Raw genomic sequence first — 26,935 nt, forward strand, 5'->3', positions numbered from 1 at the left:
GACAGCCTGGAAAATTAATACCCAGCCGAGGTATGTCGCTGTGCTTCCATCATGTCAGTGCACCCTCCACATCTGTTTGTGGCAGTTCATGAAGAGATCCCAGTGCACAGACTGTTAATTGTTCAGATCGGCCGGGATGCTGTGCAGAATGTTGTGCTGCCAATTGATCAGTATTGTGGTGGTTCTGTAACTGAAGGACCTTAAATGAGGGGTGTGGACAACTGAAACTAAAGGCATTATGTTGTATCACAGCTCCAAGGATAATCTTTGAGCCTTAAAATGTTTGTGTTCCCTCTAAAATACAGCACTTAAATAAATACTTGGGTTGTCGTCTTCTAAACTGGATCCAGGTGCAACACTCATTTAATTGAATGTGTCTTTTCATCTCCACGAGGCTCTCCCCACGCTCAGGTCTAATCTTACCTTGGTGATTACACTCAGCTGATTGCCATCACCTCCAGCCCCGGGCACAGCTGCCGGCTCCTCTCCAAAGGCACAGGGAGCTGGGGCGGGTCTGACCAGGTGTTGGTGTCCCAGTGCTTCTGGCCATGTAATTCCTGCCCCGTGAGGTGCCCCAGCAGAGGAGCTGCCAGATTTACTTGTGTGCCTTTGGTGGCACTTTGGAAGGTACCAGCCCGTACGTGAGTGTGCCAGGGGCAGAGACTGAGGGCAAAACTGCCCCGAGTTCCTGACATTTGGAAAGCAGTTCATGACCACCACCTGTGTGTTTATTTTAGTGAGCACTGCCAGGTGTGCTGTCTCACCTGACCCTGATTTATATTAATTGAATCTTTCTATCAAGAAAAGGAGGGGGGTAGTGAAATAAAATGCAGCATTACAAGTATATAAAGGTACAGGGACTGAAGTGTGCAATTCCCACAGGAATGTGGTGAGGCTAGAGAGGAAAACCTTAACTCAGGATAGGACTGGGAAGTGCTCCCACTATGACACTGCCTCACTCTGTGGCCTTGGTCAAATCACTGCTGGTCTTTATTTCTCCAACAGAGTATAACCCTTCAATTGTGAGTTCTAACACAGTGGAAATCAATAATTTATTCACATCTGCTGTATGGCATGTCCTGGGTACCACTCTTAATGAAGGACAAATGAGATTAGTTGCTTATTTTGCAGGTTGATGTGTAAGGTGTTCTGAATTCAGAGAGCATTCCATGTGCTGTTCCTGTTTCATTACTGCATGTATGGGGGTCTCCACTGCTGTGGGAAAAAGGACTAAAGTGCTTGATACTTTAATATTTTAGTCGCAGTATTACCTAATCAATATTGTAGACTGTACCTGTTGTTTAAGATGCAAAGGTAGCAAAATTTCACGTGAACTCAAGTGGTAACTTAAAACTAGGAACCCCTCTTAAATATCAAAGTGAAATTAAATAAAAGGCTAATACTCAACTTGCATTTTTTCCATTGCAGTCAAAATAGGTGTGTCTGGTTTGCCTTCTATTTGTTAAACCATATTGTTGATTCAGAAATGGAATAACAAAAGTTTCCTCCAGTCCCCAGTGCAGTAACTTGGCCCGTGGTGCACGTGTGAGGATGTCACAGAGAAACAGGGCTGCAGGACTCCGAGCTGCCCTGGGGGTCCTGCGAAAAGGGCTGTATATTGTAAGCTCCCCCACTGGGTAGGTGTAGGCTCCTGCCTTGCCTGTTCCTGTCGCCCTCCCGCTCTGCAAAAGGCTGTGTCTGGTGCGTCCCTGCTTTCCCTTGCGTGCCCGGCATCTCGGCAAGTTCGGAGCCATCCTGAGATGAGGCAGCCTCCTCCTCTTAATGGGCATCTGAAGGTAAAGCATACTTTTAGACGCTGTTATTATTAATCTGATAATGAAAACAAATCAGACGGGCTGTTGCAAGCCCTAAGGTGATTTCCATATCCACTGTAGAGAATTAAACCGGATGGACTGCGCTGGGAGCGAGTTTCACTCCCGGGCTCCGGCTGAGCCCCCGGGGCCGTCCCCATTGTCCCTTCCCCACCGGCACGGCCCGGCCCGGCCCGTCCTCCCTTCCCTCTCTCCCTTCCCGGCGGGGCCCACCCTCCGTCCCTGCCTGCCCGCGGTGCCGCATCCCCGCCGAAGGTGCGCTCCCTCCTCCCGGGGCGGCACCGGCACCTGCCCGGGCCCGGGGCCGCGGCCGCGCGCCCTTTATGGCCGGTGCGCGCTCCCGGTGCGTGTGTCTGTGTGTGGGATGCGGGGAGCGGGCGGGAGCCGGTGCCGCTCCGAGCGAACAATGGCAGCGTTGGCGCTGCCCGGCACCTCCTGAATGGGCGCAGGCCTGGGGGGGCGGCGGCGGCGGCGAGCGGAGGGAGGAGGAGGAGGAGGAGGAGGCGGCGGCGGCAGCGGGGCGAGGCGGGAGCCGCCCCCCCCCATCCTCCCTCCCGCCCTCCGCCCGTCCCTGCGCAGGGACGCGGGGCCGGGGGGCCCGTCCGTGGGGCGGCGGCGGCGGGGGAAGGGGAAGGGGGAAGGGGCGGGGGCCGGGCGGGAGGCGGGGGCCGGGGGCGGGCGCGTCCACCTGCGCGCGCCGGGCCCCGGGCGCATGGAGGAGCCGCGCTGAGCGCCGCGGCACCGGAGCGCCCGCCGGGCGGGGGGAACCCCCTCCAGCGCGGGCCCGCGCTCAGGTGAGTCCCGCCGCGGCCGAGCCGCGTCCGCACACCCCCCCCGGCACCGCGGGGGCAGGGAGGAGGAGGAGGAGGAGGGGATGCTGATGGCAGGATGGCAGCGCCGGCCTGCGCGGAGGCCTGCGGGGAAGTTGCGGGGGGGGTGTGTGTGTGTGAGGGTGGTCTGAGGTTACGGGGGGGCGGCAACTTGGCGCCGTATCCCCCCCCCTCCCCGGGCAGGTGCCGCGCTGGGCGGGGGCGCCGCCCCGCCGGGCCTGGGGGCAGCGGGTCCCCTCCGGGGCCCCCGCGGGGGCCGCTCACTTCAGCCTCGGCCAGAACAAAAACATAATAAAAGGAGGGGGGATGGGGATTTTTATTTTTATTAAAAAAAAAAAAAAGCCCCAGCTCTGGGAGTAGCTGTCACTGCGCGCATTAAACTAGAGAACTGGCTAATCAAATAAAACTGGCTCATTGTCTGAAACTCTATCCCAGCGCAAAATGCGGCTGTGAATGTAATTAACCATCTGTCTGGCGGGCGGCGGAGCGCCGGGTCCGTGCGGTCGGTACCCGGGCGCTGCCATCCCCGAGCCCCGCGATGTGCCCGGTGTGTGTGTGCGAGGAGGATGCTGGAGCGAGGGGGGGATGAGATCCTCGGCTCCGCGATGAGCGAGCGAGGCACTGTGCGACAGATGAACCCAAACAAGCCGTGAGGGACCGGCGATGAACGCCAGGGCGATCCGTTTGCTCTCGGGGATGCTCCTGGGGGTTCCGCCTCCCGCCGGGGACCCGCGCAGGATGGGTGCGTATTTGGGGGCTCGCGGCCGTGGGTGGATGCGTGAGGCCGGAGGGAGCGGTGCGCCTGTGCGAGCCGAGGCCTCAATGAGCCTTTTGCGGGAAAACAAAACGGCTCTGTGGTCCTTCCATCCTCCCGGAGGTTTTCCCCGCTTCCGCCCGGCGCGTTGCTCGTCCCTCCTGCCCCACGCCGGCCCCGAGAGCTCCGTGCAGCCATCAACATCCTGGTACTCCGGGCCGGAGGTACCTGCTGGGATCGCTGCTACGGCGGGACTGCGGTAACACCGAGCCCACGGCAGGCTCTGCTGGGAAGGGGCTCGGCTGTGGCTCTACACGCGCTCGTGCTTCTTGTTTGTCTTTTTTTTTATTATTTTTTTTTTGGTGCGGTTTAGTAGTGGAATAATACAGAGACTAAAAAAAATAACGGCAGCACTCAAGCAGGTAGGATGCAATTTAAAGTCACTCCAGCTAATACCCCATGCAAGGCTGCATTTGTTAAGGTATGTGAGCTGTGCAGAAGGCAGCAGTCTTTAGTGAATCACTTTTGAAAAACAAATACTTGACAAAAAAACCAGACCTGCTAAATGGATAACAATTATGTAAGCCTATAGTAGGTTTTGATGTATGTCAGATCTGTTAAATAAATCAACCTGTTCAGTGAATAAATCTGCTCTGCACCAATGCTTTATTATTTTTTTTTAGGGAGAATAAACCTGTGTATTTAAGATGTTTTTACTGATGTGAATCTCATGGCCAAGCCCCGTAGCTGCCAGTGACACAAGATGAATCCGTGGGGAGGGTGGGGTGCAGGAGCGTGGGGAGGGAAGGGGCACGCAAAGTAATAAGGTGAATATTAAAAATACACAAAGATGTGCATAAGGATTCCTAGTGATCAAATTCTCACTGATCCATGTCTTGATGGAGTATTTGCTTTGCAGTGGCAATGGCCCATACAAAGCTACATTGATTTAGCTTGCTCTGTTCACGATGGCAGTTCTGGTGAATAATTATTTTCCCAAAAGCCTTAACCAAGGGAAGAAAGAGAGTCCCTGCTTGGCCTACACAGTAGTACAGTATCTTTGAAAGCGCATATCCGGCTGCAAATAAAGAGAGCCAGTTCAAGTGTTACTCCACTCAGCAGGAATAAAAGGGAGGCAGAAAAGGGGAGCACCCGGCCGGCTTCCCCGAGCTCCTCGGGCCCCTTTCCCTTTCTGCACCTCACCCTCTGCTCGGCTTTGGGGGCGGGGAGGGGGGATTTCTCTGGTTTTGTTTTTGCTTTTTTGTGTTTGCTGTTGCCTTTTGGAGGCGAGGCTCCAGCAGTCCACTTAAATGTTGAGTTCTGAATGCTGAGGAGTCTCTTTCAGATTGAAAAATAGGGAAAAGATTGTGGCCAGTGGGTTTTAACTTCTATAGCTGGGACAGGGAGTATGTCTGTGTAGGGCAGTACCTCGATGGTGTCCTCCTCTTCTGAGATGGTGAGGCCTCATGGATGTTTTTGTGATGGATCACGTGTGTATCTTTTTCCTGTCTCTGCAAAGAGAGGGTTGAAAAGACGCAAATGTGCTTGCAGGACCAAGGAGGCCGCAGGCTTGGGGAGAAAGTGTTCTCAAACAAAAGAGTCCAGCTCAGGTTGGCATCCTTGGTGTGGGACAGAACCATCGATGCGAGGTGCATTTTTTGGATATTAAGGCCTTTCCATCATAGCCAGAGTGATGACAAACCAGCTGTGCTGCTTTCCCCAGGCACAACAGAGAACTGTCCCCATGAAGTTTATGCCCTGTCACAAACAAAAAGCAGCATTAGGAAATAATCTTTTCCTTGGGCAGAATCCAGGGAGGAGAGCTGTGGATACTCCAGGCTTTGCCCTAGTCCTCGCATGGGGGCTGTGCAGATGCTGTCGTAGCTGAGTTTGTCGTTGGCCCTGGGAGAGATGGGTAACTCTGGATGTTAAACAGAGTAAATTCGCTATTGCTTCTCAGTAATGACGATTTTTGGTCTGTGAGGGTATTTTAAAAATAATATTTTGAGAATTGGGAGCAAAATAATTGTTACATAATCCACCTGTTACGTTCAAAGTCCTGTTTTCCACCTGGGAGAGGATTGCACTTTTTTTATTTTTATGCTAGATCTTTGTGTACTTTTAGCCCCGCTTGAGTTGGCTTTATAATCATTACCTGTGTATACAGTCAGGTGCTTGACGAGCCTGATTTTGTGGAAGCTGCCAGCAGTGAGTAAATGAGCCATGTGGCATAAAACCGAGCAAACCATGTTTTGTTGGTACCTTGCTCTTCCCTCTTTCCTTCGAGCTGGTCGTACACACCCGCAGTGTAGCCTGTGGGGGGGTTTGGGCTGTTCCAGTACAGGGACCCACTTGATCTGTTTCCTGGCTGTGGTGTGAGGGGCGTGGTGGGATCTCAGTCTTTTGATTTTTTGATTTTAGGGCTCCTGGGTGCCGTTGCAACAAAACATTAAATCATTACCATGTGTTGTGTTGTGCAGAAAGCGGTGGAGTTACAGATGCTGAAGCTGATGAACTGGTTTGAGCATCCAGGTGTGGGCGTGGGCTTTCCCTGTGAAGGATGCAGAAATTGGGGATAACCTGTCCTGCTCTCAGTGCCAGGGGGTTGGCACCACCAGTTCCCTGGCTGTGGACATAAGGAGAAATGGGGAGTGTTGGGCAAAGCTGAGCCGGAGAGAAGTTTGCAGGAGGAGCTGTCAGCTCTGAAAACGAGCATTGACCCCTTATCCTTACAAAGTCCTCTTAGGAACAGCACGAGAAGGTGGCTTTGGTTCAGTGGTGCTTTGGACTGTGGCAGTAGCGCTGGGTGGATTTTGTTTGCAGTTCAGGGGAGTAGCATGTAATCTGTGTAATGCTGCTTTTGTGTGCCTCTATTGCAAATTGATGTCTGGGGAATGACATGTAGCAAAGGCTCTAGACCAGCAGGTCTGTGATATTTTTGTAGCAATGTCTTTTTATTCAAAGCAGGTGTCATGGAGATCTTTCATCCCAGGATTTCTTTCATCCCTGGCGTTTGTTAGCTTGTGTTAAAACTTTAAATCTCAAGCATTTCTTCTGTACAGAAGGTGTTCCTCATGTTGCTCCTGCATGGGCTGAGCTGGGTGATTATGCAGGCTCCAAACAGTGACACGTATGAGGTGGCTCTGTGTCTGCACTGCTACGTCAGCTCTGGGAGCAATCCAGGGCTGTGGCCCAGTGCCCTCCAGTCACAGGAGGGGTCTGGCTGTGGGGGGATCTGGGAGAGGGCAGCGATGGGGGATGCTGTCCTGGGCAGAGTTTTCTTCTGACCCTTAAGTATTCAGAAGGTAATTTGTGCCCAGCAGTCTGAGCTCACATTTGCAGTCTTGTTTGGCCTTTACAAAGCTCTGAAAACGCTTTTTACTACAAGATGCCCTATTTGCTTAATTTATCCAAGCTCTTGTCTCAATAGTCTCCCATGATAGAAAATTCTGCTGGCTAATTGTTGCCTTTTGCTGATCTTCTATTTCTTTGGTTTTTGCCATATCTTCAAAATATGGGTGGATGTGTCACTAGAAGTTTCTGATCAGTCTTCTTATCCAGATTTACTGCTGTTGCCCTGGGGGAGGGTAGGACCACAGTCTTCTGGACCGACAGGGCTGGCAGTGCTTCTGCTTGGAGCCCAGCTCATTAATTTAGGAAATCAGTTTTAACACTCCTCTGAATTGTCACTGTCATTACTGGGATCACTGTCTTTGTTTTCCTCAGGCTTGAGACCACGAGTGCCTCTGTCTTGAGAGAGCTTTGACTTCTGGATGTCACCTTGGCTGGTGTTGCAGTGCCGGTCTGCAGCGTGCCACTGAAGCTGACAGGAGCAGCAGGGGTTGCACGCTTGGCCTAGACACCAGTTAGGTTTTTTTGCCAACTTATCAGCTTTCTTACCTTGCTTCCGCAGGGTTGTGTTCCACAGCAGGGCTCCTCGTGCGCGGGTTCGTGGGGTAAAGGTTGTCCTTTGCTCTGTGGTGGTCTCTGCTGGTGTCTGGAGCTGATACACCCTTCTCCACCGAGTCCCTCTGAGAGAGAAGTGTCAGGATTTCTAAAATAAAGCAAAACAGCTGAGGAATTTTTTACCTCCCCTCTCTCCTGGGGTCAGGAGCTTCTCACCTGCTGAAACCCAAGCACTGTCACTGTCCTCCCGCCGTGTTGAATCTGGTGAGGAGGTGTCTGATGCTCTGAGACTGTTGCATTTTTGGGGGCATTTGGATGGTCAGTTGGAGGGTATCAGAAAAATCAGCTCTTGTGAATCTTGCAGGACATGGCCAGACTTTCAGGAAAGCCAGGGTGTGTGTTGGTGGAGCTCACCTGAGCACTGCTGAGAACCTGCCTGGTTCTTTCATGAGCGCTTCTCCTGAGACCTGAGACCTGGGCTCTTTGGAGGGCTGGCACACAAACTCCCAGCTCTCAGTTCCATTCTAGGGAAGGTCTCTGCCAGGCTCTGGAGTTGCTTTTGGAGCTGTGTCCTTATTAAAAAAATCAAATTTCTTTCCTCACACTTGGAAGTTTTTTGACTGTGAGTTACAGCACAGAAAAATCAAATGTGGAAAAGACAAGCTCTGTGGATGAATTTTGTTTCCTGTGTAATGTCCCAATGAATGACTTGAGTCTTTGATGAAGGAGAGAAGCTGAAGCCTTATGAAGGGCCTGTTTATTGGCATTAATTATTTTTTATTAGTTACAGCATCTGTAGTCCGTTGGCAGTAGAAGAGCCCAAAGTAAGAATATTAATTCTTCAGAAGTTTTTCAAAGCTTGCATTTTTCATAAGAAGCTTGTGAAGCTTCAAATCTAAAGCTTCCAAATCCTTTTTTTTATTCTTCAGAAGTGCCAGTGAAGCTCTTTTTTTAATTTTTCGTGTTTTAGCTGAAACTATGAGTTTTATACGTAAAAAAAAAAAAAAAATTCTTTCCCATCCACTGCGTTGGCCCCAACTTTCAGGTCTCTCGCTGGGTCAGTTAGACCCTGTGCAAGCACCAGCTGTGCTCTACAGACCAGGTGTGTAGCCTTTGCTACTAATTCATTGTGGTTTTCCCCTCTGGCTGGGGTTTTACGCTGTGGCTGAAGCACAGGCTGACATGAAAGGTGTGTTTGTTTGGCAGTGGCCAGGTAGGACAATACTTGACCTTCACAGTTGTTGAATAACTTCAGAGCAATACTTAACTGTTTCAAGGAAACAAGGGGTGTGGGTGGGAATTTAACCAGTACAAGGTGAATCTGGTGTCTCTTTGGCCAGCGAGCAGCATTTTTTCTGGTAGCCTGCAAGGTCATGTTTTAATATACTCTGAATATGAATTTAAGAGTCATGCTGGTATTTTAGTGGTAAAACAGGTGGATGCTTGGTCTTACTTCATGTTGCTTCACGGAATGGTAACCTTGGCTCTCTCTGAACCTCAAGAGTAAAAATGAAAATTGCCTTCTTCAGGGTGGTCTCCATTCTCATTTGTGTGGAGAAAACTGTTGTGGAGTGGGATGATTTTAGCTACAAAAAGTTGTGATGTGGTGGGTTCTTTTGGTGCTTCTGCTTACATTACATGGACAGGTTTACTTCATCGATAGCTGTGCCTGTGGAAGGATGGGCGGAATTTTTGGGAGGATCAGAAGGGAAAGTGCTGCTGACCACAATTTTTCAGCTCGTATTAAAGCAACCAAGCAAACTCCCGCCTTCCTGCCACCGCTGGCTCCAAGGGAGCAACGCACAGTAATTTCCCATGGTTTGTTTATGTCTGTCTCTGAGAAAATCCACTATATCAAAATCACCTGTCCATGTAGTGACTTGTCTTAGATTCTTTGTGTGTGTGAGATTAATTCTGAAGAACATCGAGCATTCAGTGCCAACTTGGGCAGAAATACAGCAGATTATGGTACGAGCAGCATGGCTAATGTATAATAGTGGCATTTAGGACCATTACTAGCCCACGGTGCCTACGAGTTTCTGGGAAGCAGAGGAGCCACGTGGTGTAAACTCAGCCAGGCGTGGCAAATGCAGAGAAACCCGTCAGCTGAAACCTCCCGCAGAACAAATAATTTGTCCTAACCCAGTAACCTTCACTTACTTAATTGTCTTATTTGTCTGGTTAGCTTATCGTTTGATGGAGAGTCTGTACTGCAAGAAAAAAGAGTTTTGTTTATTTTGCCTGTTTCTTTCGTTAATTTGTGCTCATTCCTTGCCTGCTGCTTTCTGGGTTCGAGCGGTGCCTTCCTCAGCAGCAGTTCCAAATGCCAGCCTTTCGGAAGGTGAATGGGAGGCCAGGCAGTCCAGTGTATTTCCAAGAAGTCTCTGGTTTGGAAGGGTGAATTTTTGGTTGGGTTGATGGCTCAGTGTCACAGTTTATCACTGTATTGGGCAATGCAAAGTCGCGTGTCGGGGTTTACCTTCAGCTTGTGGTTTATGTCTGTGTACAGAGTGAAGCTGAGAGTGCTACTTACAGCTCCCCCTTCTTCTGCAGACGGTTGTTTAAGATCTGGTGCTTAATGATCAACAGGGGTTAGCGCTGATTTCCCCCTTCTGAAGCATTTCTGGCTCTGCAGGAAAGATGGGTATTGGCTGTGCTGCGGAGCTGGAGGTAGAGTCAGCTGTTGAGTGATGCATCGGCTGTTATGTGGTTGCTGCTGTATGGAATTACTGGTTCTGGTTGCTAGTATGTGGAATTACTGATTCCAATTCATGTGTAAAGCAAACCCTGGTATCCCACTCTCTCTCTGCTTTTTTTTTTTCCCTGTAAACCACATCCTCCCTTCCTCTCTTGTTCATGGTATTTGCTTCTGCACGCACAGTGCCAGTGTGCGTGCTGGATTCCTCACCACAGACACTAGGACAGGTTTAAGACTTCCTAAAGGTTAGTTCAGGATGAATTCAGAAGCATCTTGGATTAACTTTTTAACCACTGCAGCTGGTCTGGAGGGGACGTTCTGCAAAATGAGTGGCTTAAGAACGAAACAGCCCCAACCCTCTCAACTCCAGCAAAGAGCCAAGAGTGGGAATGGAGGAAGGTGGCTCCTGGGAAGGGTAGGTGGTGATGCTGGAGCACATAGTACATGTGACATTTCAGCTTCAGGGATGGGGAGGAGAGGAAAATGCTGCTTCAGTTGTGCTTTGAAGCTGTTTGCCAGGTGTGGAGTGGAAAAGTCTTCATCTGGGTTGTGCCTGGTGGAGTCCAAATATTGTATCAGAAATGGTTAATGTGGGGCCTTGAACCTAGTGTGAAAGCATAGGGCTTATTTTTCCCACTGCAACGTGTAATAAACATAAAATATCTAAAATCTGCAGCTGATAATATCATCTGCTGATGTTAAAACAAAAGAGAGTTTAAGGGTATTACTATATTTGCAGAATATATGTAAAAATATGTTGTATTTATATAATAAATATAATTATATTTAAGGATATTATTATATATTATATTCTGTTATTTAGTTAGGCCTGGGCATTTGCTGAAGGGGCTGTGTTAAATCACACCTACATTTGCAAGTGGCAGTAAATGAAGAGTCAGGTTGAAAACTTGATGTGTAGCTCAGTGTTTACTCGGTATTTTTGTTATTTTGCTAATATCTTCAGTCCCCTCACATGTATTTATGGGTACAGCCATACCTTGTGGTGGTGGCTCCTAAACTTGATCTCTGTGCTGTTTGAGTAATTTCTTTTTGGGCAATATAAGGCTGCTTAAATAACAAGAGGGTAGTGGAGAGGTTGGAATGAGTATTTCCAGATCTGATGGTGGCTATGCAGGAAGCTCCTTGGAGTCCCCAGGAGTTTTACACATTGCTTTGTCTCTCCTTGAACAACTCTTGTGCATTGATTGCACGGTAATCGAAGTCAGAATAATTTGTTTGATGTTGTTTATTCAAATCTGGAAAGGATGGTTGTGCAAAGACCAAAGAAAAATGGTTTTAGTCTGACAAATGCCAAGGGTTTTTGTTTTGTTTTTAAAGCCCAAACAAAGCCTTTGGGATCCTTGGCTGGGTATATAATAGCATGAAATACACCACTTCTTTCATTCTGCTCCCTAAAAATCTAATTTTTTATGCATTTAAAGTGGGAGTTGAGGCAAAAACAGAGTTTAGTTCTGTTGACCTATATTTATGAGAAGAGAAGGCTTGCTAAGCGTTGCAAGAAAAGAATATATGGTGCTGTTGCTATACTCTGACAAAATGTACACACATAGTAAAACCACTTTTGGGATTCTTCACCTTCTTACTGAGTGCTTCAGCCCTTTCCAGCTGGATTCAGTCTGATGGTGCTGTGTTCATGGCCTGTATGGTCAGACCTCCCATTAATAGCCAATGAAGAAGGACAGCAGACCAGAGAGTTTAGAATAAGCAAGGAAGAGAAAGAGAGGTAGTGCTGAAAACCTCCCTAATCTCAAGGTTTAAAAGTGAACTTTTAAACTTTCTTTTCCTGTTTTTTTTTTTTTTTGTTTGGTTTTTTTGTTTGTTTTTGTTTGTTTGTTTGTTTGGTTGTTGTTGTTGTTGTTGTTTTATTTTTTAATTCAGCCCACTTTTTATTAAGGGCAGTTTCATGGTTCTCGTGCTGCTTATTGCATAACTGTGGCACAGATGTTATTTTTTGTAATGTTGCCTGACATATTTAAAAGGGAAAGAGAGGAAGGGAATTTATACCCTTTGGAGATGAATATGTGGAGCCTATTAGTCTTAAAAAAGTGTGAAGAGCTTGTTAGAGTCGAAGCTGGCACATCTCTGAAAGGCTGATCTGTGGAGTGGAGCTCTTCAGATAAAGAATGAATGTGTTTTATCTTCTGGAGTTTGTTGAATGTGTTACCAGACAGCCTAAAATCTGAACTTGGTGGAGTACTTAATGTTTAGGCACATGCTTAAATATTTGTGGAACTGAGACCAAATCCAAATGTATATTTAATAAAACGTTGTCCACAATTAAGATTTGCAGGATAATCAGTGGTGATGCTTAGAGTTAAGGGATGTGAAGAGGAAATACCTCGCTCAGCATGGGTGGTACTGGATGTTTCAGTGTTTATGTCACTGCAGCTGCAAACAACACCTTTAGAGTTGCTTTCTTGTGAAGGTTTGAGTGAGGAGATACAGTTAGAGATATACTGGGTTTCAGCAGAAGGAAAAAAATTGCATTCAGGCCTATCATTTCCTGGTGGAATGGGCATGAGAACATGAAGTGTTCTCCTTTTGGTATTTCTGACAACATTAGAAGTTTTAAAATAGTAGAAATGGAAGTAGAGTGAAAATGGTCGATGTTATATTTATTTTTATATAGTAACAGAATGCCTGGTGTTTCAGATGAGCAGAGTGTGCTTTGATTCACAGAGTATTTGTTTTATAACCATGGATATAGCTGCACAACCCACCTCTCCTGTTGTATAGAGGAGCAAACCAGCTCATGGGGCAATTAATGACCTGCTAGAAATGCAGTTGTGAAACCAACCCAGGAATCTTCACTTCCTAGCACTCATTTGTGCCTGTGTCCTGGGCAATAGGATAATTGGGATAAATTGATAAGGGGGAAAGAGGAGAGAAAAGGGGGAAATGGCACCTACTGTCATGGAGCATCTTTTTGAAGTCTTGGATTAAAGATAAGTCAAATTGTTCATTTAATAGAACTTGCAAAAAGACCAGGTAAACAGTTATAAAACCAAACAGAAAGAAACCTGAGAGTGTTTTTTACTTGTTTCTGCCTAGGGCAAGATATTTTGGTTTGATTTTTATTTTGCTTTTGTTCTGTCCCTTACCCTCCCCCCCCTGCTGGGTTACCTGATACAGGAAATAATATAATAATAATAATAATGGCCAGTCTTCGCGAGCGAAGATTTGGGAAAGGTCATTAACCCTTCGAGCCTGCGCAGTGGATTTTTTAGGTGAGACACAGCGTGCGCTGAACTGAGCCCACCCTTTAATCCTGAGGTTCATCTGCCGGGGCCGAGCAAGCTTGGACAGTGGCAGTGAGGGTCTCAGGATGTAGGTTTGTTTAGAGTGACCTTCTCTTAGATGGATTGCCTTACAGGGCTAACGAGCTCCATCTGCCCGGGGGGCCGGGAATCGAACCCGGGTCGCAGCGGTGAGAGTCCTGCACCCTAACCACTAGACCACCAGGGGCCTCTTACTTACTTACTTACTTACAGGAAATATGAATTAGGCAAAATAAATCCTGACTTACAGTTGTAGGAGACAGGGCTTGCTGTGTGGGTGTGGGGTTGCAGAGACTCAGGTGTAAATTTTCTGGAGTTTCCTTCACCAAGAAGCAGGTGGGCTGTGACTTTATTCCTCAGCTCCCACAGCTGTGCTTGGAGCCCCTTGTCCCACAGCCCTGCTGGTGCTGGGTGTGGATGTGACCCCCTGGATGGGAGAAGGGGCGTCTCCCCTGCCTCCCTCCCTCCATCAGAGGCAGGGCTTCCTCAACTGGCTGTTGGACAAAGCTCCAGCGTCTGGGAATTGTCTCCCTTTCCAGTCCAGCGACACCCATGCAGTGTTTAGCGTGTGGAGCTCTGGAAACGTCCTCCTCTGGCTAAACGAGGAATGGATGGAAAATATTAGGCTAAAAGAGAAGGTTCGTGCTGATGCAAGCTGTGTTTACTTTTGAAAATTCAGTTTATTAAACTCAAGGCTGCGGAACTCCAGGGATCAGTGATGCTGTGTGAACATCACCTTCTGCACCGCACAAGCAATTTTTCAAAATTACTTTTTTAATTAAAAGTTGTATCGGTTTAATGGGAGTTAAAGGAAAGTTCACAGGCTTCGTGTTGTCTGAGACATACTGCAGATTTGGGAGAAACCTTCTCCTGCTTCTTAAAGTTTATCCAAAATAGTGAATATGCATGGGAAGAGAGGGGAATCTCCTTGTGGGCTCTGTCTCTGAGGGGCTGCAGGGTGATGGTATTTATTGATTATCAGTCCAGCTGCACTGCCCTTACCTTCAGAAGGAGCTGCACGGCAGCTGAGTCGGAATATGAACATAAGGAAAACAAGGAGGACTTGAGATACAGCAGAGGAAAGTCAATACAGAGCTTATTTAAATGTCAGCTGCCTGGAAGAGTTCTGCTCAAAAGCTGTGAGGAGAGATTAGGTCTAAGACATGATGCCTGGGTGTGTGAGGGAGGGAGGGAGGGAGATGGCTGAGCAAGTCAGGTGCTGTGGGGAACACGTGAAAAGGGATATATTGAGGAGGAGGAGGAAGGAAGAAGAAACTGCTGACTGAAAATGACATCTGACGATTAGTTTTGAGCAATAATTGGAGAAGCACGTGGCTTTTGGACATGGGAAGACTGTGATTTGTAGTTGGTGGGCGATCTGAGCCATGTTAGCAGTGTTATTCATCAGCGCAGTTGACAGGGATAAGTGACACCCATTACAAATCTGTTTACTACCTCTGTATATTGTACTTAGTTTGTGAATGTATGTGCAGGGTAGAGAGTCTCTGTAAGCACAGGAGTTCTGGAATTTTATTGAACCATAGAATATCCTGAGTTGGAAGGGACCCACGAGGATTATCAAGTCCAGCTCCTGGCCCTTTGAATCATTTGGAATCACATTGACTTTATTTAGCCAATAGGCCAGAGTTGTAATTCTATGGCATTAGTCAGTGTAGGTGAATTTACATTTGGGGAGAGCTTGAGCCAAAAAATCACTGATTTGCTGATGAATACCCTGATTCTGAATTTCATGACCATTTTTATTTTGTTAAGTTAGCCACTAATTCTGTGTTTTAATAAAAAATAGTTGTATTACAATTGTGCCTGAAATAAAATTAGGTTGAGCACTCTTGTACAAGAAACATTATTAGAGTCAACCTCCAAAATGTGGCATTTAGGGACATGGTTTAGTGGTGTTCTTGGCAGCACTGGGTTAATGGTTGGACTTGAACTTGGAGGTCTTTTCCAACCTAAGTGATTCTACGAAGTCCTCAGCATTTAGGCAGGACTGGGAAGAGAAAGATGGGTTGTACCCATTGTGCTGTACCCACTGCAACCCAGCCAAGTTTTTCTTTATTTTCTCAGCCTCCTGCTTAATTTTGAATGAAGTTCAATGTTTTTGTCTTCGGGGAAGTGCTCTGTGCATATGATAGCTAGAAGACCTAACAAGGCTTCAAGATAAGACTGCACCTGGCAGTGTTGCTTCCTCGGCACAGCAGAACTTTCTGTCTTAATCCACTGTGTCAAAAACCTGTGTCATGTAACAAGTGCTTGCTCAGGTCAGTGGGACCATGAATGAAAGCAAAGGACAGTGACAAAACCAAGGCAGGTTGGGATGTGAGGGTGTTGCTTTGCCTTTGCCATCTACATAAACATGTATGCTGGTATTTGTGTTCTTAGCAGTTGTACGTTGCGTTCTTGTTGTGCCACAGTGCCTGCAAACATGGATTTATTAAAAAACATCACAACTGTTGCACATGCTTCTCTCCTGCAGAGAGGATGGGGAAACAAACAACATATGATGAGCTTTATTTGCATTGTTTGATGCTCTTCTGAGCAGAACAGCTCCCACTAGAAGATACTTTACTGTCTCGAAGGGCAGGGGACCAAGGTGGGCGGCAGGTGTTTAACAAGTAGATGGGATCTGAAGCAGTGAGCTAAAGTCACTGTCCCCATCTGTGGCATGGGCTTTTATTTTCCAAAATGTGTGATGACAGTAGAACAGTTGACAAGGGAAGTAGGTTTGCATTTAAAATGCTCAGGAGGTTTCACTGAGCCAACGAACTGAGCTCTGGCCCTAGCACTGACTTGGGTTTCTCTCTTGGCCATACAACAGTGGCATCATTTGTCTGTCCTGCTCGCCCCCCTTGTTTGATGGGATTATTAATATGGATGTGTTTGCTTCCCAGGAGTGTCGTGAAAATTAGTTAAGGTACGAAAAGTGTGTTGAAGAAGTCTCTCAGTGCTGAGCATTATTACGAGTATAGCTTTAAAAATACCTTTTATTTAGCAAAAATATTTCTTCTTCTGTTGGAGTTTCCTCACATTTTTCCTGTTGCTTTTGTGCTGTATCCCTAGACTCTTCTAGTATGCATCCTGCTTTGTAAACACTGTATTTTATCCTGCATTCGAGGCTCAGATTTTCAGTATGTGTGTTATTACACAGAATGCGACCAGGAGGCAAGAACCCTTGTGCTGCTGGAGCCTCCTGGTTGTGCTTTCCTGGCGTGGGTCACACAGGCACTGACACATATTTGCAATGATCCACCATTGCTGCTGTTTAAAGAAGGTTTTTAGAGCAGGAGGGATCCTTCCAGCACTTAGAGTGTGATCTGTGTCTCTAGAGGAAGCTGGGAAGCAGACAGGCGAACAGGAGCATGGAGGGATGGACCTGGAGATGTGAGGTGACATCTTGAGAGAGAAATACTTCCTTATCTCCAGCACTGGGACAGGGTGGTGACTGCTGGCATGTTCTCTGAGGACAAATAGTTCCAATGCAAGTGCAGATGAAGCCTTTTGGACCAGCCAGCTGCTAGATCCTCGAGGGAAACAGACCCCACATGTCTCAATTGCTGAAAAAATAAGGCAACCTTCAGAGTTTGGGCTGTAAAACTTCTTCGCCTTTAAATGGCATAGAGGAGCTAGCACACTTAATTAAAATGTTCATGATACTATTTTCAAGATTCCTATTCTAGTAAAAGGTGAAGAGATCTTTCTGCAGATTACTTGTGGCCAGGACTGATTTCTTGTCAAAATATTAACCTCTTTTAGCAGTTTCTTCAAAAAGCATCTGGGAAGCCAGTTGAACCTAAAGCAAGGGGGGGGTAGAGTTAAGAGGAACACTTTCTGTAGCATTTAAACCAAACATTTCTTGGAGGGGATCCTTCCAAGGGGTCATCTAGGCTGACTGTAGGTGGTATTGAAATCCTTGGGTGTGACTGGAAGTTGGATTGAAGATGAGGGCAGAGAAGAATTTACTCTTGCAGGACAAGGAAACTGCACCATCTCCCTTACAACTCTCACCTCACCAGCCTGCCTTACTTTCCACTCATGGACTTCTTCCATTCTCCTTTGCTTGTCTTTCTGTTCAGTATCAAAGCTGCATCCCCTGAAGGTTGTCTTGCTTCTGGTGTCTGAGTTCACACAGAGAATGAGATGAAACAAGGCAAACTTGGTTCTAATCGCTCTCGTCTAATTCTGCTGCATAATGGAGATGAGCAGTACTTACATAACAGTATCCTGGGATGTTAATAGATTTAATAACCCAGAAAGGTGGGAAGAGGTTCTGAATTACCTATAAAATGGCATCTAAGTAATGAAGTTTACGGGAAGCTCATCCCTTTGAACGAGAGTCACGTGGTAGGTGCGAGAGTTCTGCATATGCTCGGAAGAGGAAACCAAATGAAGCTGCCTGTTCTAATAGGAATAAATCTCCCATTAAAAATAAGTTCTGAGATGCTGTTGGATTATGCCAGTTTTACAGGGCTTCTAGTTAAAGTCTTGTAAAAATGTAAACAACACAGACTCCTTTAGATTTAATTTTTTTTTCCAACTGCAGATATGTTCCAGTCTTGGGGATTAGAACTCTGTGTGTGCCCAATGAAAACAATCAGTTCATTAATGCTGTTTTGTTAGACCTTGCCCCCCTCTTGCCATGGTGATAAGGGACCTTAATTAGATCCCAGAACAAATGCTGGAGAGCTTGACAAAAAAGAGAAACATGGGGAGGGGGTGGAGAAATACTGAGATGTTTTTAGCAGATATATGCAGAGAGCTGTATCCTGCAGAGGAGAGACTGGGTTTTATTGAAAACACTGGTTTCCTTTCCCAGGAACAGAGCCTGTGCTGGTAGGCTGGAAGCACCTCCAGACAGTGTGTAGAATTGGTCCTGGCAGCTTTCTGAGTGTCAGGTCGAGCTCCAGGTGTGGGCACCTGCCTGTTGGCCCGGGAGACCAAATGGGGAGCTGGGAATTCAAAATGTATTTTCCTAAATCTGTTCTGGATGTTGGTGATGTTCCCCGATGGGAAGTGGCCAAATCATTGTGTTGATTCACATGTTCGTGTGTTAAGAAGAAATGTCTGTGTGGAGAGTTTGAAAGGGAGGAGAAGGGTAAGAATTCAGAGGATTTTCATGAACACCGTCGGCAGAGTGCCTATGTGAAAGGGGGGAATTATGAGGCTAAATGATGAGAAGGAAGGTTGGCAAACAATGTGAGCTTGAAAAAGGGAGAGAGTTTCTGTAAGACGCTGATCTTCAAAAAAGCAGGCATGCAGAAACACAGGCATTAAAAACTGAGCAATGTCAGGTTCTTCTGTTTGTTTTCTGTTACTGGGTGCTCAGGTTACACCTTCAAAACTTCCTATGCCATCGTTCTAGGTAGAATATTAACTTCAGGTTGGAATCTCAGCTTTTCATTAACTGCATTTCCAGTTTGAAATTGGAGGACTGTAGCTATCAGCTCTCATACCTTTGTCTCTACTCTTGAATTACTTGCTGCCTGATTAGTTGTACTTCATAATTATTCCTCACTTAAATTACCTTTCAATAAACAAAATAAGATTATCTTCTTGAGTCTCTCATAGGAGGCGTGTTTTTCAGACAGTTGTTCTCTGAGCAACTAATTTATTAATTTATTTTTATTTCCGTGTCAGGTTTTCTATATCACAGTGACATGTCTTGGTGCACAGGTGAGGATGTTTCAAGTGAAATTTATTGCATTACAAGATGATGCATAAAAACCAACCCTGTTGTCAAGGTCTATCAGGCAGTTTAAAGCCTGGAATTGGATCTCTGTCTACCCAAATATTTTAGAAACTTTTAAGTAAGAACAAGGTGTTATTGCTCTGTTTTTAAAAATGTGCCTCTGGAAAGCATGCATCAAACCTGCCAGCACTGGAGTAAATATGTCAAAATGCAAATCCAGGTGCCTGTAGACCCACATATCATTTAAACACAGTATAGTAGGTGCTAAAGTGAGTGTGAGGGGCAGGTGTAGTCTGTGAGTAAATACAGAAGTGTCCATTTGCCTTGCTCATGTGAGAACGGCCTTCCTGTGATCTCGAGGTGCGCTGAGCTTGGTGCCTTCTGGGGAAGCAACAGGAGCAAGTTGTGGGGAACAAAAAGGTTTTGGTAGTTTGTGCCAGTTCCTTCTGAGTTGGCTGGGTTTGGGCAGGGCTTTGGTTATGAAGAGTCAAAAAGCTCCAGGTATCACAGTGTGCCCTGCTCGGGCTGGCTGTGACAGCGATGCAATAGGCTCATTGTAACAAAGAGAGCCTTGTTTTTCCTGAAATGTGTGCAGGAAAGAGAAACCATTTGCTAAGTGCATGATTTCTTACAATTTCTTATTCTTCCACGATTTCTTTGTGTTTCCACTACCCCTATTCAGGATATTTATTCAAGGTTAACAAAACCAGCTCTACAGTTCTTGCTGTTCTTTCAAAATCTGGGATTTCATTAATTTTTAATTCACCTGGAGAGCGTGGCAGCCTTAGGTGTCCAGGACTGTCCAGTATTCGTTTCTGTTTTGCAAGAACAGAAACAGGGTTCTCTTTGGAACTGAATGGGAACTGAGGTGGTTCAGTTTAAGTTTTCCAGTTTTCTTTTGCAGGCTGAGAGTGACTGGTGTAAGCTTAAAAAAGTCATGAGACAATAGCAGGGTTATAGAGACAGTTTCATGGAAACTCAATGGAAAGGGATTTCAGATAAATACATACAAGATGACTAGTTTTAGTAACATCAATAAAACAAGACATAAAGGTAAAGGAAGGAGAGGAAACCTGAATTTTCAGGTGGCTGAGTTGAAGAAGTGAGGATGGGTGAGCAGTGGTACCACTGCCTGCCACTTAATGGGACTTCAGTGGAAACTGGTGACCAGGTTTCCCTGCTCTGTAAACATGTGGTCCACAAAATTATTGTCAGATAAACGTTACTGCAGAAAAGAAACCTATAAACTCATGCTTGTATGGATTATAACATTGTTAGTTGTAAATAACACCATTAAAATCAGCACTTCTCAGACAGATGCTTCAGGAAAAGTGAATAGTAGCATCTGCCTGTCTGTAGGAGTATGGCTCTTACAGAATTCAACGGAAGGGTCTGGAGCTGTTCTAGAAGTGGCTGCTGGTGTAGATGAGCGTGGTGAAAGCAGAGCAGCACGTTTGGGAGTTGTCTGTTGTTTTGGAAGCCGTGGGGGTTGTGTCCATGGAGTACGTGGTTGAACATCATGGAGTTCTGGGGGAAAAAGGCAGAGGACAAGCCAACTACAGAACTTAATACTGAGTTGAACTCATACTCTATGTTTTGAAGGGAATAAAGTGAATGTTTCCACCCTTGTTGTTAGTCCCCCCACGGCAGGCTTGCTGTGCTGCCACGGAACATGTGGAGCCAGGGCAACAATTCACTGACTGACCTGGGTTGGAGTTGCTTTTGGACTGCTGGCAGGCTCCTGTCAGAGCAGGAAATGCACAGACAAGGTATTAAATAGTGTGATTAGATAATCTAGAGGGTTTAGTCCTAAATCATGGTTTATTTTTATTTTTTTTAAGCTGTTGTTCATAGTGGTTATGCATGTTATCTAAGGAGTTTTATGTTTTACAAAGTCAAAACATTGTAGGAGAGTTTTTAAAATTACTATTTAAAGCTCAGATTTGGAGTTAAAACTCAAACCTTTGCTAATTCCCACGGGTGGCTGTCCTGTCTGTATGCAGACAAATAGAGAGAACAAACTGGAAGTGCCAAAATGCCAAGTGCTCCCTGTTCCCCGCGGCAGCAGGATTGCAGACAAGGGCAGTGGCAGCACAGGGAAGGTACATGGCTCACTGAAGACACCTTTGAGTGAATGAATTAGGCTGATGAAACCTCTCTTTAATCCTTACTCCAGTTTCCACCTACTTCAGTTAATTATGGAAGTGAGTTGTTAGTGGTGAGTTTTATGAAACTGTGTGCATAAACAGTATAAATTATGAAAACAATAAAGCCCTCATTTGTAGATCAGACATTAAGGAGATATATGATTCTTTTCTGGCTCAAAGCAGGTGTCAGTTCTCTTTCCTGTCCATAGTTCCCTCGGTGTGCAGTTCCTGGCAGGGAAGTGTCCGTGCTGGGTGGCAGGTGGGTGATGGACTGCAGGAGCTGGGTAGGAACGTGTAACCAGTAGAGAGATGTGTGTGGGAGAAGTCCTTGGTGGCCTGGCATCTGCTTTTACAGTTTCTTCTGAGCTAATTGTTGAAACCTTACTTTAAAAAATGAAACCTAATTAAGGATTGAGTTGAACAGTGTATTTGCAGCGAGTCTGTTCAAGGTCTCGATTCAACAACTTGAGCGTGTTCTCTTGAGAGCGTCTCAGACTATATCTGAAGTATGTCCAGAACACAACTGCAAGAGAAGGAATCAAGGTCGTGTGGAAACGATACACAGCTTGTTTAATACGGATCAGCAGTTCCAATCAGGGTTAGAACTCACTTGCCAGATGTGTGTGTTTGACCCAGACCGGGTTTGGGGGAGAGTGCAGCCCTGGGACTCCTTGGCCTGCTCTGAGGTGGCAGCCAAAGCAGGAGGAATGACCACTTGTCTTCTGCAGCTGTGCTGCTGTTCTGTCTTCTTTCCAGCCCTCCCGGGCATAAAGGGAGTTCAGCAAAAGAATTTGGCATGATGGGCTGTGCCTGAAGGGAGAGCTGGAGGTGCAGGGGGCATCACTCTGCCGTCTACAAGAAATACGGTTCTAGTCTGGGATGCTCTTTGGCCATGGTGTCTCTTGAGTATTGTGGAATGGGTTTAGCCATCTGGCAGGTCAAGAGCTGCTCTTAAGGAGAAGCAAAGGGAGTGGTGGTGATTGTGGAATTGCACAGCTCGGAAAGCACCGTCCGGCTCCAGCGGCTGTGCCGTCACCGGCAGATCGTGGGGATCCACGCGGGGTTGGATGGTCACACTGGCCTGGAACGGTGCTGGCAGGAAAGCTTGGGCACTGCCTGGCTGTTTGATTTGTCTCCCTGGCTTCCTCTGCCTCTATCCTTTGTGTTCCTGGCATGGAGGCAGCATCTCAGACTGCAGATGGTAATGGGGAGGTGCTGGGAGTGACCTGGCACTGGCAGCCACCGGAGCTGAGTTGTTCCCACAGAGCAGGACTGACTGACTGCCTGCAGGACCCTCCTGCAGAATACAGTAGCCTGTAATGTTGGCATGTATGTATATATATAGAGAGAGAGAGACACCCCCCCCCCATAAAATTCATTATGGTCTGTCTCCTTCCTTAATGCAGCTTCCCAGAGTTTGTTGTTGGTTTGAGCAAGTAATGCAGTCAAACTTGTAAGTGTGCACAAATGTTCAAGAAATTAAATCAGCAAGACAAAACTGATGGCATGGAAGGGGGGCAGGAGGGAATAAAAAGCTTGTAAAAAGCTTGATTCTAAGCAGTTTATAAGCAGATGTTTGGAGCATAAGTTTTTCTTTGTGTTCACTGGGAAGTTTCTATTTTACTCTCGCTTCTCACTTGATGACATAATAATATTACAGCTTTCAAGTCTGTTGTGAACAAACTCCTGTGCACTCTGCTTCTTAAAAATTCTTTTTGCAATATATAGAAGTTTACCACAGAAACATCATGTCTGTGCAGTTGTGTACAAGTGCTAGATGCTCCTGGTATCCATCAAACTGAGACAGTTTGGCTGCAAAAACAACACTGTGGCCCTGTTACGTACTGGTGATGCTCATCAACAAGTCTTAATCCTTTTTTCACAGAAGGTTAAAATGAGAGGAGGAAGTTGATGGTCCAGTTGTGTAAAGGTGCTGTAGGTACTCACTTCCCATGGATGTCAGTGAGGGTGATGAAAATCAGGCTGCAGAGGTTATTTAATATGGCAAAAAAAAGCTTGTGTGTTCCTGTCAAATCATGCAGTGCAACCAGGTTTCCTATACAGCTGCTGGGAGATTGACCTGTTCCTTGGAATAGGACCCTGGTGGATGTTCATCCATGAATCTTGTTGAAGTGATTTTAATTTCTATGGTCTTTGAAAACCTGAAGCAGTGACAGCTACAAGAGCCACTGCAAACTGCTCTGCCCCATCCCTGGAAGTGTCCAAGGCCAGGCTGGACCGGGCTTGGAGCAACCTGGGCTAGTGGAAGGTGTCCCTGCCATGGCAGGGGGTGGAACAGGATGGGTTTTAAGGTCCCTTCCAACCCAAACCATTCTGGGATTCTTTGATTGTCTGGTCCATGTAAAATTGCACGTTTACTTGGAAATTAAAATCTTCTGCAGTTGCACACCAATTTCTGATCTCCAGTGATGGGTGCAGGTAGTGAGGTGGTTGTTAATCAAGGCTGGGTTTTCTTGTACTTGCTGGAAGCTAATTAGGACTTGCCCAAAAATTTGCATTTTAAATGGCCTAGTTGAAGTGTTTAGCAGTTTAATTTAGCTGTAACAAAGGCCTAAAGTTTTGACTGTTCTTGTTTAAGAGGGAGAAGATGTTTTGGTATGTGGTGGTGAGTGGTATTGTAACCTTTTAGTCACATTGCAGCTCCCCCCATGAGCCAGTGGAAGAAAAAAGAATGAGAATCCCACTTTTGCTCCTTTGGATGTAACAAAGAGCAACCTTATCCCCAAATTCACTGGCTAATTTTGACTGAAACTTTTCCCTGCTTCCTAAACTTCCCATTATTGTTTTAGATACATGTATTCAGTATTCTTGATGCCTGTCCTAAAGCTGCATAGCATTTCAGTAAAACATGAAATACCTTATGACACTTGCCATTTCTTTCTACATGTACGACCTCTGGAATATCTCCAAAGCTCTGGAAAAGAATGAGATTTTCAGTAATGGCTAAAGGCATTAAGGGCACAAATACTGTTGAGTATCAGTGGGATTTATGCTCCTAAATTGCTGTAAATGCTTTTGAAAGTCACATCCAAAATGTATCATTAAGAACAAGATATGCTGCTAATGTTTTTTAAAGCAGATGTGTGATATAAATGAACAATAAAATGAAAGGTGCTTTATAATGTTATTCTTGTGGAAGAATTGTTAAATACATAATTATTACAAACAGCTGAATTTTCCTTTCTTGTCAGGATTGCAGTTTGGTGTGTTGATATTCATCCAGCTCTAGACAGAAACCAAGGGACTGAGATTTGAGGGCAGAACTCCTTTACTCCGTTGTTAATCAGAAAGGAATTTCTATATATTCCTACTGAGACAAGAAAATATCCCCAGTTCCCAAGAAATGTTCTAGTACACTGATTGTTAAATGTAAATGAGACCCTGTCATTAAAATCCATAGATTCACGGTGCTAAATGACAAATTGCAGTTACCACATCACTTAATACACCATGCTTTTATTTTAGTATCTTGCAGGTTTGTTACTGCTCAGCTGTGTCTGGGAGGTTTTCTGGGGGTTCTGGCCACTGGCTGTTGTGTCTGTGATGTTTTCTGGAGGTTTTGGCTTGTGGCTGTTGTGTCTCCAGTGGAAGTTTGTTGTCCACTGATCCTTAAATCGCCTGAAGGCAGGAGACAGGCTGTTGCTCCACGAGCAGATTTTTCCTGCTTTTCTTCTCAAAGGACCCAAACTATCTTTTTTCAATGTTCCACATGTTCTAAAGATGCACCATTTTGCCCTCCTTCCTTACTGATTTCAGCACTGTGTGCTATTATTTAGAGTGCAATTTCTGAATTCTCTTTCTGAAGAGGTGCTAATTCCTTTGGGAGTCATCTCCGGCGTTTTACCTGTGCCCAGCTGCTTACCCATCATATCATTTATGGGGCTGGACACTCCTATTAGCAGTTGTAGTTACATATTTTAGTATACTTCACATAACTAATTATGTTTTATGGCCCGTAGCCAAACTGACTAATTCTGCTTCCTCCAGAAAAATACACATATTTAGAACATGGCTAAAACTTCCCTTTAGTGACTCAGTGACGTTTCCCTGAGGTTGGGCTGTTCTAAGTGGGCAAATAGAGTTGTTTCAGCATGAGAAAATTTTGAACGAATTTTCCTGTCTCTCCTTTTTTTGATCCTGTCTTCGGTGGCAGCTGTGCCCCGTTCCAGCCAAGAGGGCTTGTGGATGTGCTGGTTGGGCTCCTTTACATCATTGAATGGATAAAACTTCTCCTGAATAAACTCCTCAGGTCTCTGCTTTTTAAAAAAAAAAATCAGAACACAGAGCAAGAGAGTGGGCCAGCTGGTTGCATTATTGCTGCAGAGAGAAAATATGGACCAACTCTGGGCTTGGTTGCTCTGCTGGACATGAAATGGTTGGATTTACAAAGGACTTCATTCAGAGTTGCTGGTTTTTATTTGTAGAGCTGATTACAGACTTCTACAAGTAATTATCAAAAATAAGGAAACTCTGGGAAGAATTTTTTCCTTGTGTTGTGCTTTGCAATGTCTGTGTCTCCTGCAAAACATTAATCCCTGACTACTGCAGGGTGGAGAAGGCACAGCCCTTGCCTGGCTGACCCAGCATGGTTTGGTGGGGCAGCTGGGCTGGCTGGGGCCTGGCATTTCTGCCTAGTTTCCGACTGTAATTCCATTTTGGAGCCCCAGCATCCCACCTGACAGCTCACACATCCTCCTTCCATCGGGCTAATTGCTTGGCATTCCCTAGATTTTTGTGCATGGGGTTCCCATGCAGCCATCTCCCTTTCACAGGTGGGTTTAACACATGCACCAGGTTGGAGGGGGGAATTTTTCATTTATTTTGATTTTTTAGCCTAAGTTAGGTTTGGAATGGGAAGCCATTAAAGGATAAAAGCAACACACATGCCTGTAGAGGTCAATTTAACTGGTACAGCAGCACAAAAATACACAAAGGACCGATGTAACAAAACCTAATCGGCTTTAGCTTGAGGGTTACCAGAACCCACATCTTTCAGATTGCTGCTATCAGTTACATTCTACAGTTCAGCACTATTTTTTATTGCAATTGAAGCACAATATTTGTACCTATTAGCCTTTGAGTTTCCTTTTTAGCTTCCTCCCTATAAAGCAAGATGCCGCATTATTATTAAACTGTTCTCCAGGCTAAACAGTGAATGTCATTCATGTCTGTGTTTATTAATAAAGAAGGAAGAGGGAGAAGGTTTAGCTTGTCTGGTTTGCTTGACTTGCATCAAGGATAACTTTGTAAGAGAGAGCTTTCAATAAGTATTCAAAATTGCATAATGAAAAGGTTCTGGAAATAATTATAAAAATCAGACTGAAATCACTTTGGAGAATTGTTGAGGGTTTTATTTTTTTGCGTTTAAATTGGCAATGAAATGTAATGAAGACAGTCAGAAATAACCCCTGACGCCCACGCAGGGTATATATAGAGATTGTATTTACTCTGCTGTGCAAGCATCTACTGCAAGATGGCACATTAAAATGTGAACAAAACAGCACATCCCCGCTCCTGGATGCCGCAGTGCTGTTCGGATCTGATAAACAGTTGGAGTGGGGAGCACATGCTGTGTGCCTGCATTAGCTCACTGCCACGGCCTCCTGGCATCTCACCTCCACCGGCTCTGTCTGCACGAACGGTCGGTGTGGGGGGATGTTCTCAGGCTCTCCTCCTCCTCTTCCTCCTCCTTGTCCTAGGACAGTTTTCCAAACCAGCCAAAACCAGCTGGTTTGCTCGAGAAT

General features: G+C 45.8%; 1 protein-coding gene across 2 annotated transcripts in view; it reads left to right on the plus strand.

Moving 5' to 3' along the window:
• The first annotated feature begins 1,714 nt into the window (after positions 1-1,714).
• The window catches only part of KIAA2022 (KIAA2022 ortholog), a 168,137-nt gene continuing 142,916 nt past the window's right edge, over positions 1,715-26,935 (plus strand). The window contains exon 1 of one of the 2 annotated variants that reach the window (XM_017819143.1): positions 1,715-1,796. The gene's annotated coding sequence lies outside the window, so the exon portion shown is untranslated. Of the gene's footprint in view, positions 1,797-2,538; positions 2,627-26,935 lie in introns of those variants that run through there. The other variant, XM_017819150.1, reaches the window with a different exon arrangement.

This window comes from Lepidothrix coronata, unplaced genomic scaffold (genome assembly GCF_001604755.1).
Source record: "Lepidothrix coronata isolate B3197 unplaced genomic scaffold, Lepidothrix_coronata-1.0 Scaffold2, whole genome shotgun sequence".
Lineage (NCBI taxonomy): Eukaryota > Metazoa > Chordata > Aves > Passeriformes > Pipridae > Lepidothrix > Lepidothrix coronata.